This window comes from Mustela nigripes, chromosome 1 (assembly GCF_022355385.1).
Source record: "Mustela nigripes isolate SB6536 chromosome 1, MUSNIG.SB6536, whole genome shotgun sequence".
Taxonomy (NCBI): Eukaryota; Metazoa; Chordata; class Mammalia; order Carnivora; family Mustelidae; genus Mustela; species Mustela nigripes.
The window spans coordinates 84,682,571-84,694,195 of NC_081557.1; the positions used below are offsets into that span (position 1 = coordinate 84,682,571).

The 11,625-nt window shown below is 42.3% G+C and overlaps 1 pseudogene; it reads right to left on the reverse strand.

Annotated features, from left to right (window-relative positions):
- Window positions 1–11,128: 11,128 nt before the first annotated feature.
- Window positions 11,129–11,243, reverse strand: LOC132008702 (U4 spliceosomal RNA; annotated as a pseudogene).
- Window positions 11,244–11,625: the final 382 nt, after the last annotated feature.

Genomic DNA, 11,625 nt, shown 5'->3' on the forward strand with positions numbered 1-11,625 from the left:
GAGTCCTGGGATCGAGTCCCGCATCGGGCTCTCTGCTCGGCGGAGAGCCTGCTTCCCTCTCTCTCTCTCTGCCTGCCTCTCCATCTACTTGTGATTTCTCTCTGTCAAATAAATAAATAAAATATTAAAAAAAAATGATTTTTATGCTATGGAAATTTCACCCCAATACATTTTTTTAAAGGTGAAATAAAGACTTTTTCAGAGATGGAATAGGTATTAGATTGATCACCAGAAGACCTGCACTCAAGAAATATTGAAGGAAGTTCTTTTTTTTTTTTTTTAAAGATTTTATTTATTTGGGGGCGCCTGGGTGGCTCAGTGGGTTGAGGCCTCTGCCTTCTGATCTCAGGGTCCTGGGATCAAGCCCCGCATAGAGCTCTCTGCTTAGCAGGGAGCCTGCTTCCTCCTCTCTCTGCCTGCTTCTCTGCCTACTTGTGATCTCTGCCTGTCAAATGAATAAGTGAAATCTTAAAAAAAAAAAAAAAAAGATTTTATTTATTTGACAGACAGAGATCACAAGTAGGCAGAGAGAGGGGAGGAAGCAGGCTCCCTACTGAGCAAAGAGCCTGATGCAGGGCTCCATCCCAGGATCATGACCTGAGCCGAAGGCAGATGCTTTAATCCACTGAGCCATCCAATGCCTCTAAAGGAAGTTCTTTAAAAGAAGGAAAACTATACCAGATAGAAACTCAGATTTACACAGAGGAATGAAGTGTGCTCTAAGAATGGCATATATGTGTACAAAAGATTTAACACAATTTTTTAAAGCTCTCTTTCAAAAATAATGAGCTGTTTAAAGCAAAAATAATAATATAATGGAGGTTCATACCATGTGTAGAAGCAAAATGTATAACAATATTACAAAGCCCAGGAAAAGACGAATGAACATATATATATATATATATATATTTTTTTTTTTATTTTTATTTATTTGTCAGAGGGGGGGGGAGAGTGAGCGAGCACAGGCATACAGAATGGCAGGCAGAGGCAGAGGGAGAAGCAGGCTCCCTGCCGAGCAAGGAGCCCGATGTGGGACTCGATCCCAGGACGCTGGGATCATGACCTGAGCCAGAGGCAGCTGCTTAACCAACTGAGCCACCCAGGCGTCCCATGAACATATATTTTTTAAAGCTTCTTAAAATATACATAAATACAATATTACTTAAAGGTTGAATGTGGTAAGTTAAAGATCTAGACTAGAAACCCTAAAACAACCTGTAAAATCAGGAATAAGAATTATAGTTAACAAGCCAACAAAGGGTACAAGATGTAATCATTAAAGAGATTCAATTAATTGAAAGGAAGGTAGAAGGAGGGGTAGAGACAGATGAGACAAAGAAAAAATAAGATGTTAGATAAAAATCTAGTCATATCAATAATTCCATTAAATGTAAATGGTCTAAACACCCCAATTAAACATGGGAATCTAATGAGAAAAATGCCTCTTTGGCCATCATTGGAATCTGGTATTCTAGGAGTCTTGGCCACAGGGTCCATAGATAGGTAGTAAGAAGAAGTCCAAATTCAGTTGGCAAAAATCCTCTGCACAAATAAGTCAGTGAATATGTATTTCAGCCATTGAAAGATGTTATGAGTAAAAGATTGTAATGTCCTGTTGGGCAGCAAGTTACAAATGAAACAGTAGAAACTTTATTCACTTGAACAAAATAAATTCTTTTTTTAAAGATTTTATTTATTTGCAGGAGAGAGAGAATGACTGGAGAGGGGAGAGGAGCAGAGGGACCCCTGGGTGGTTCAGTTAAGGGTCTGCCTTGAGCTCAGGTCCATGATCCCAGGGTCTTGGGATTGAGTTCTGGGTTGAGCTCCTTGCTCAGCAGGGGGCCTGCTTCTCTCTCTGCCTGCTGCTTCCCCTGCTTGTGCTCTCTCTCTCTCTCTCTCTGACAAATAAAAAATAAAATCTTAAAAATAAATAAATAAACAGGGAGGCCTGGGTGACTCAGTTGGTTAAGCATTGCCTTCAGTTCAGGTCATGATCCCAGGGTGCTAGGATCAAGTCCCGTATCAGGCTCCTCCCTCTGGAGAGTTTGTGTCTCTCTCTCCCTCTGCTGCTCCCCCTGCTTGTACTCTCTCTCTCTCTCTCTGACAAATGAATAAAATCTTTTAAAAATATATAAATAAATAAACTGCTAAGGAATTTTTGCTTTCGTTTTTACTTTTTTTTTTTAAATCAGTTACAGCTAATTGAGTTCATTTTACTTCTCAGTCCACTGCCATCATTGATCTGGACAAGGGCTTGCTTGTTTGTTTACATTTCTGCATTCACCTGTATCACCAACCTCCACTCCCCCTCTGACCATCCTTTCCTACACGGATGTTCTGTGTGTTTGATATCATTTTATTTGACTATGTTCTTGTAAAACCTGAATCACTTTATATGTCCATAATTTTATAATTTACAGAAATGATGTGCGATAGATGGCAGCCTGCTTCTAATTTTTTTTTCACTCAGCTTTGTTTTTGAGCATTGTACCAAGGTGATATGTACATCTGATTCTTTTTTTTTTTTTAACTAATTTTTGTTTCAGATTTTATTTATTTATTGGAGAGAGAGAGAGAGAGACAGTGAAAGAGAGAACACAAGCAGGGGGAATGGGTGAGGGTGAAACAGGCTCCCCACCAAGCAGGGAGCCCAATGCGGGGCTCGATCCCAGGATGCTGGGATCATGACCCAAGCCGAAGGCAGACACTCAACAACTGAGCCACCCAGGTGCCCCATGGATGTCTGATTCTTTACCTGTCGATGCCTAAGGAGTCAGTTTTGTCTTGACTTTTTCCTGTAGACGCAGAGGAACAGTTTGAACATGTCTTGTAAAGTCAGTTTAGAAGCCCCCAGAAGCCAACTGAGCAGTAAGGATGGGGTAGAGGAGGTTTTTACTTGGCCCTGAGGAGTTGCTGCTCTCTGGTGGCAATGCAGAAAGTGTTGCTGATGATAAAATTCTTCAAGAGGCCAGAAATAAGGATTTCCATGTGAAATCTTCTGATTTTTTAAATTTCAGAAAAATTGAAAGATTCAGCCACACGCTACCATTTCTTTACTTTTACATTAAAACATTTGGATCAGGGGCGCCTGGGTGGCTCAGTGGGTTAAGCCGCTGCCTTCGGCTCAGGTCATGATCTCAGGGTCCTGGGATTGAGTCCCGCATCGGGCTCTCTGCTCAGCAGGGAGCCTGCTTCCTCCTCTCTCTCTCTCTCTCTCTCTGCCTGCCTCTCTGCCTACTTGTGATCTCTCTCTGTCAAATAAATAAATAAAATCTTTAAAAAAAAAAAAAAAAAAAAACATTTGGATCAGGGGCACCAGGCTGGCTCAATGTTAATACCGGGGGACTTGATTGAAGACAATATTGAGTAAGAATCATGATACAACAGTCTAGGACTAGTGGAAAAAGCAAGGCGAGAATGTGAGAGGAAGGATTTAGAGAATTAAAAAAATACGTAACAACTATATTGAGATATAATTCCCACCTTATACAGTCCACCCGTGTACAATTCAGTGGCTTTTAGTGTAGTTTTTGCAACCATCATCACAATCAATTTTATTTTTTTATTTTAAGATTTTATTTATTCATTTGACAGACAGAGATCACAAGTAGGCAGAGAGGCAGGCAGAGAGAGAGGGGAGAAAGCAGGCTTCCTGCTGTGCAGAGAGCTGGATGCGGGGCTCAATTCCAGGACCCAGAGATCATGACCTGAGAGGAAGGCAGAGGCTTTAACCCACTGAGCCACCCAGGCGCCCCCATCACAATAGATTTTAAAACATTTTCACGACCTGTAAACATTTGCGGTCGTTCCCCATTTTCCCCCAGTTCCCACCCCAGCCCACCTCCACTAGGCAGATCCAGATGCACTTTCTGTCTCTACATAGGTTTACCTATTCTCTTTGCCTGTGTTGGAAGTGAAAGCTTTTCCTCTACCAAGTTCAATTCAGTAATGGGGGCCTTTGAAATAACAATAGATAGATGGAACAGAAGAAAAACAAGTTTTATATGTAGGCATGCGGGACCATTCAGCTGAAGAGGGTCTCTAAAAAGCTAGAGATGGGGGTTTGTCTATCAATTTAATAGGGGAGAGGTATGGGGGGGGAGGCAAAGGGTTTCTATGGGAAGAACAAATTGTTCCGTTTTTTGTTTGTTCTCAGGAAAGACAAATGGGCTTTTAGGGAAGCAAAGGGCAAGTATGACAGTTTGTAATAAAGAAGAAAAACAAGTTTGTTTTCTTGTTTATGCAATTTCACTTCCCCTTGTGAGTGGCCCATCTTCCTAGAAATGAAGCACCCTGGGGGGATATTTATGGCAGTTTCACTCTTGGAAGTCTTTTTCTTTTAGTTAGATAAGGGAACCTTTGAAAAGGCTTCTTTCTACATCTGCTACATCTCAAAGTCTTTAGTTTAAAATAATCTTTAAATTAACTTTTAAAGTATTTTAAAAATAACTTTAAATGAACTTCAAGTCTTTAAGTGGGTCTCCATAACCATGCTGTTTCGTATAAATGGAATCATATAATATGTGATCTGTTTGGACTGGTTTTTTTTTTTTTTTTCTTATTTGGCAAAATGTTTTCAGGTCCACCTATGTTGTCACAAGGAAATGAAAGTGCATAATTTCTCTTGAATGGCAACTAATGTGATTCAAAAGAATTATAGTGCACAATCCATCATTAATGCTTTCCATGGAAGGGTTGATGGAAAATTCATGTGATGTACAATTGAGTCATTTGCTAGGACAGTCTAAGACTGTCCCAGTAAGAAATGCCAACAAGGACAGTGAAATTGCAGTCTTGTGATGCTAACTGGTAAGGGAAGGTTTTGGTTCTCTGTGCTCAGGCTGAGTATAGGAGTAGAGGGTTTTGGTTCTTAGTACTTAGCTCATAGGGATAATGCAAGTAAAATACTTAAAACGGTGCCTGGCTCAGTACTCAGTAAATGTAAGCTCTTACGATCCCTAGACAAATTTGTTTCTCCTTCACGGACTGCCTTTAAGGGCAAACAGCATGCGGTTGGGCCTGGCCACTCACAGGTGGCCAATGAAATTGTAACACACAGAGAAAACTGCACAATGTTGCTAGGTGACCAATTGAATTACAATTTCACCTTGGTTAAGATTGGCAACCAAGGGGCGCCTGGGTGGCTCAGTGGGTTAAAGCCTCTGCTTTTGGCTCAGGTCATGATCCCAGGGTCCTGGGATCGAGCACCGCATGGGGCTCTCTGCTCCGCAGGGAGCCTGCTTCCTCCTCTCTCTCTGCCTGCCTCTCTCCCTACTTGTGATCTCTGTCAAATAAATAAATAAAATCTTAAAAAAAAAAAAAAGATTGGCAACCGAAAGGCTCCCAAAGGGCGGGGCCCATACTCCTTGGAATCTAAGGAAACAGTATGCAACCCCCCACTGATCTGATGTCTCCACCTGGCCTGACCCATCCTTGTATCCGCACTTTTGTTACCTGAGGCTGGTTTCCCGGACTTGTTTTTAAGTAAGTCCCCTGGGGGAAGGGGAGCAGGGACAGTTTAAAGGTTAAACAACAAAGTTGTTGTTTTATTGTTTAACCTCAATGGAAGCCTCTGGCTAAAATAAAAATATAAAATAGGTCCTTACAGTGATTACCGGAGGAATCACTAAAAAATAAAGAATGTTATGATGAAATCTTTAGAATAGTAAATGCTTACCCTCTTAGTTTGCTGGGAGGTTTTGTGATGCATTGGGAAAAGGCCCAACCAGAAACAGAAAGGCAAAAGTATTTAAAAGGACAAACTTCGGGGCTCCTGGCTGACTCAGTCAGTAGAACGTGTGGCCCTTGATCTTTGGGTTGTGAGTTCAACTCCCACCTTGGGAGAAGAGCTTACTTTTATTTTTACTTACTGTTGGGCTGGCAGGAAGGGCTACTAAAGATGGCGAAAGTTCCCGCCACAAGACCTGAGCTCAGACAGGAGAACAAAGGCCCAAGCAGGAATCTGGGACCCCCGCCCCGGGCTCCTGTGGACCAATGGGATCCCGACGAGCAGGCGGGATAACTGAATAAGGGAAACTTTCCAAAAGACCCCTGGAGCTTTCCCCAAGACCCCTTAAAAGCCCCCTCCTCCCTGCCTTGGGCGCGACTTCCGCCACTCTGCTTTCCAGAGTCGGGGAACCTTGCCCAAGGGTGCCCACCTCCTCCCCGCGCAAATTTCCCGGCTCCCCTTCTCCTGCCTTCTCCTGAGCCCTGAAACTTCGCGGGAGAGTGTTTTTAATAAATCTTGCCTTGCACCCACTTTGCCTGGTGTTGTGTTTATTTCGCCGGAAAAAACTTTACACTTATTTATTTATTTATTACGATTTTATTTATTTATTTGACAGAGAAAGATATAGTGAGAGAGGGAACACAAGCAGGGGGAGCGGGAGAGGGAGAAGCAGGATTCCTGCTGAGCAGGGACCCGGATATGGGGCTCAATCCCAGGACTCTGGGATCATGTCTTGAGCCAAAGGTAGACGCTTAACGACTGAGCCACCCAGGCACCCCAAGCTAACTTTTAAAAAAGAAAAAAAAAGACAAAAAAAAAAAAAAAAGACAAACTTCTTCCACAGTTAAAAAGCAACAACATACGCTAAAAATTTAACCAATTATTAATGTGGGACTTGTAAAGTTTTTTCTGGCGAGATAAACACAACACCAGACAAAGTGGGTGCAAGGCAAGATTTATTAAAAACACTCTCCAGCGAAGTTTCAGGGTTCAGGAGGAGGCGAGCCAGGAAAGTTGCGCCGGGAGGAGGTGGGCACCCTTGGGCAAGGTTCCCCTGGCGGAAGTCGCGTCCAAGGCAGGGAGGAGGGGGCTTTTAAGGGGTCTTGGGGAAAAGCTCAGGGGCCTTTTGGCAAGTTTCCCTTATTTGGATATCCCGCCTGCTCACCGGGATCCCATTGGTCCACAGGAGCTCTGGGAGGGGGTCTCAGATTCCTGCTTGGGCCTTTGTTCTCCTGTCTGAGCTCAGGTCTTGTGGCGGGAACTTTCGCCATCTTTAGTAGCCCTTCCTGCCAGCCCAACCGGACTCAGTAGAACAGTACAACCAGTTTAACGGAGAAGGCAAAGAAACGCAAATTTATATGGAGTAAAGGAATGTCAAAATGAATTTACAAATGGATGATAAGCTGCTTTTTTCCCCAAGGTTCAGAGAGTTGGGAAGCAAATTGAACCTAGGCTTGACAGAGTCAATTTGCACGTCTATAGGAATGAATTGTTTTGCATTTCTAGGAGTTATTTGCAATTTACAAAATTGCAAAGTAGCTCAAGGGCAATGAGGTGTTCAGAACATGCCATCCTAAAATGAGCTGCTTTGCTCTACTGATTATTTTGAGCTGAAGAAGCTGGAGAAACTGCAGATACAGGAAACGTGCTCTGAACTCCCCCTTCTACCTAAAAGCTGGTCAAAACATTTCCCATGAGAAAGGTGCCCTCCCTTACCAGCAAGACTTCTTGTCACCACAGACTGGAGCTGATGTTGAAATGGATGGTTATAAAGTGATTTACCAAAATAACCCTGATCTTATAGTAGATTCCTCCACATATTTCCTAGTGACTTTCCCACAATTTACTGCCCCTACATCAAACCCCTTTGTCTTTCCACTTATTCACAAATTTATCATTTCTATATTTAAAAAGTATATTCCTGACTGCTTCCTCTGGTCTTCATTTTCCTCAGGAAGACTCCCATGGGTGCACAAAAGATTATTAAATAAAATGTGTATGATTTTCTCCTGTTATTGATCATTTAATTCACAGGCACAGAGACAGAACCTAACAGTTTTCATCCCCTACAGCAATGAAACTCTGAAGACAGACAATCCATAAGAGTGTGTTCTAAATGTGGCTAGTTTTCCATTGGAGACACCCAGTAAATCTCATTTTCTTAGGCAAGGTGACACAAATGATATTTATTTCTTGCTGGCTCTGGGAGTGCAGGAGGAACAATAGAAATGACCCCCCCCCCCCCCCAGGGTCTCGCTGCAGTCTTCCAGCCTACCCGCCCCCTCCTTAACCCTTGACTCTCCCACCAAAAGGATGTATGCCCAGGTCACATCTCCATAGGTAACCATAGATACCTACGCAGGAGACAAATAAAAGAACCCCGCCAACTCCCTCCCAGCATGACTTCCCCCACTCTGCTTTCCAGAGTCGGGGAACCTCGCCCCCGAGGGTACCCACCTCCTCCCTGTGCAACTTTCTTGACTCCCCTTCTCCTGAGCCCTGAAACTTCACCGGAGAGTGCCTTTAATAAACCTTGCCTCGGGCGCCTGGGTGGCTCAGTGGGTTAAGCCGCTGCCTTCGGCTCAGGTCATGATCTCAGGGTCCTGGGATCGAGTCCCGCATCCGGCTCTCTGCTCAGCGGGGAGCCTGCTTCCTCCTCTCTCTCTGCCTTCCTCTCTGCCTACTTGTGATCTCTCTCTGTCGAATAAATAAATAAAATCTTAAAAAAAAAAATAAATAAAATAAACCTTGCCTTGCACCCACTTCGTCTGGTGTCATGTTTATCTCGCCTATAAAACCTTACATTTCTGAAAGAGGACAGCTACCTCTGTGTTGACCCCAGTCTATACTTTTTTTTTTTTTTTTTAAGATTTTATTTATGTGACAGAGAGACAGGGAGGGTGGGAGAGGAAGAAGCAGGCTTCCCACTGAACATGGAGCCAGATGTGAGGCTGGATCCCAGGGTCCTGGGATCATGACCTGAGCCAAAGGCAGACTCTTAATGACTGAGCCAGCCAGGCGCCCCTTTGCAGTCTATACTTTCTAATTGACTAAGTTCTTCTTTCCTACTTATTTCTTAATTCAGGAATGACCTTGTGTGCAAAGCATCCCATGATGGGAACCCAGACTACCCCCTCAAGCAGTAACAACTGCCCTGACACCAGCAAGACCCCATGTGACTGCCCCCAAAACAATGATCGACCTGACCTTCACTGCCCACTTGCATGTACCCACCGACTTTTGTCCCACATTTTCCTTATATAAACCTGGATGTATTTTCAGCACTTTGGAGACAGTCTTTGTGACATGAGCCTGCTGTTTTCCAGGCGTTGGCCTCACTGTGTGGATGTCTAAGCTGTCAGTGGTTGACCCTTTTTCACTCCTGTACCTGGCTACATTATTGTTAGCATTTCAGCGAAATGAAATAAGTGAAAGCGAAATAAGTTGCCTGGGGACAATACAGTGTAATGTTAAGGGTAATGTCAGAGACTTCCCTCTCAATGAATGCTTAGGAAAGTAGTCTTCTTTACACACACACACTTGCTTCACCTTGATGACCCTCAAGAATTAAAGAAACAATAAAACTATGGCAGAGTTAAAAATAAAGGTCTGGGCAGAATTTGCTGAGCTCAAGAATTAGAACAAACTTTGAAGAATTCCTCCTTGGTTAACTAGAGATTCAGCCAAGAGGGCTGCCTTTGTTTGATTTTTCCTGTTAAGCTACAAGAGCTATTAGAATCTAGCAATTTTCTAAGACCTAGGTGTTTCTTTTTTTTTTTTTTTCCAGTTTTTTAAACAGCTTATTGAGGTATAATTCACATAGCATACATTTCCCCCATTTAAAGTGGATAACTCAATGATTTATAATATATCACAGAATTGTACAGCCATCACCACTATCTAATTTTAGAATTTTTTTGGCCCCCCAAATGAACCATAGCCATTAGCTGTTTCTCCCTGTTCTACTACTCACACAGCCCCAGGTAAACACTAATCTTTTCTTTTCTTCCCTAAGATTTTATTTGTATATTTGACAGAGAGAGATAGAGAGAGAGAGCAAAAAAGGGGGTAGTGGGAGAGGGAGAAGCAGACTCCCTGCTGTGCAGGAGGCCCTATACAGGGCTCGATCCCAGGACCCTGGAATCATGACCTAAGCCAGAGTCAGACGCTTCACCATCTGAGCTACCCAGGCTCCCCAAAACACTAATCTTTCTATCTCTGTACATGTCTATGCTGGATGTTTCATATAAATGGAATCATACAATAGGTAGTTTTTTGTGTCTGGCTTCTTTCACTTAACAGTGTTCTCAAGGTTCATTCACATTAGAGCATGCGTAGTATTTCATTCCTTTGTAGCTGAATAATATTCTATTGTGTGGATATACCATGTTTTGTTGACCAATTCACCAGCTGATGGACTTTTTGGGCTTGTTTCCATTTTAGGCTATTACCAATAAGCTGCTATGAGCTTTCCTGCACAAGTTTTTACGGATATATGTTTTTATTTCTCCTGGGTGCATACCTAGGAGTGGAACCGCTGGCGCTATGGTAACTATGTTTGTTTGTTTCTTTTTTGTAAGATTTTATTTATTTATTTGAGAGAGAGAGAGCATGAGAGGAGAGAGGTCAGCGGGAGAAGCAGACTCCCTGCTGAGCTGGGAGCCCGATGTTGGACTCGATCCCATGACCTGAGCCAAAGGCAGTCACTTAACCAACTGAGCCAGTCAGGCGCCCTGGGTTTTTTAATTGTAGTAAAATGCATGTAACATACGATTTATCATGTCAACCTTTTTTTCAGTACAGTTTGGTAGTGTTAAGTATATTCACACTGCTGTGCAGCCAATCTTCAGAACTTTTTCTTGTAAACTGAAACTTTATACTCATTAAATAACAACTCCCCATTTTCTTCTCCCTCCAGCCCCTGATAACCACCACTTTACTTTCTGTTTCTGTGAATTTACTCTAGATACCTATAAATGGAATCATACGGTACTTGTCTTTTTGTGACTGGTTTATTTCATTTAGTAAATGTCTTCAACAAGCAACCATGTGTGAAAATTAATGAAAGGAAGACATGTTTATAACCATGAATATACAGCCAACACTTAATGGTAATTAAGAGCATGAACTGAAGTTACTTTGTATAAGTTATCCAAGCTCAGTTTCCCCATCTATAAAATGGAAAATAAAAAAATAGTATCTACTTCATAGTAGGCGTGTGAAGGTTAAATGAGATAATACAAGTAAAGCAAACAGTACAGTGCCTGGCATATGGTAGTTGCCCAAAACTGTTGATTTCTTTCTTTTTATTGCCCTCAGATACCGTATTTACTCACCCCTTTGCTTACTTTCAAATAATACACCAGTGTACTATTTATTATATGTTATAATTGGAGGCATCACCGAGTTGTGGTTAAAAAAGTTCAGATTCTAAAATTTAGGAAAAGTTTTCAATTAGCAATAATCGCGCCTCGGATAAACCTCATTGGCTACGATACTGCCACTGCGCAAAGCTCAGATTCTAAAATTTAAATGTCAGTGTTTTTATGTCAACTTTGCCAATTACATGTTGTATGACTCTGAGCATCTGTAAAATTAAAATAGAAGATAACTAATACAAAAAAAAAAAAGAAAGGAAGGAAGGAAACCTTGTTTAGGAAGGAGTTGACAGGCCAGCAGGGGGAGCTCTCATGCCCTGTCACTCATTTTTTATTGCAGACCCACAGGAAGAGATAGACTTTGCCCATTGATGCTGTTTTCTATCCCAGCAGAAGGATGGCAAGCTTTCCTCCTCCCCCAGCAACAGCCTGGTTAAAGAGAGAGAGAATCACAGAGCAGCCAATGAAAGGCCGCTTTATTTCAGTCTTCCAGGTTACTCTAATGGACTTTTTGTTTAT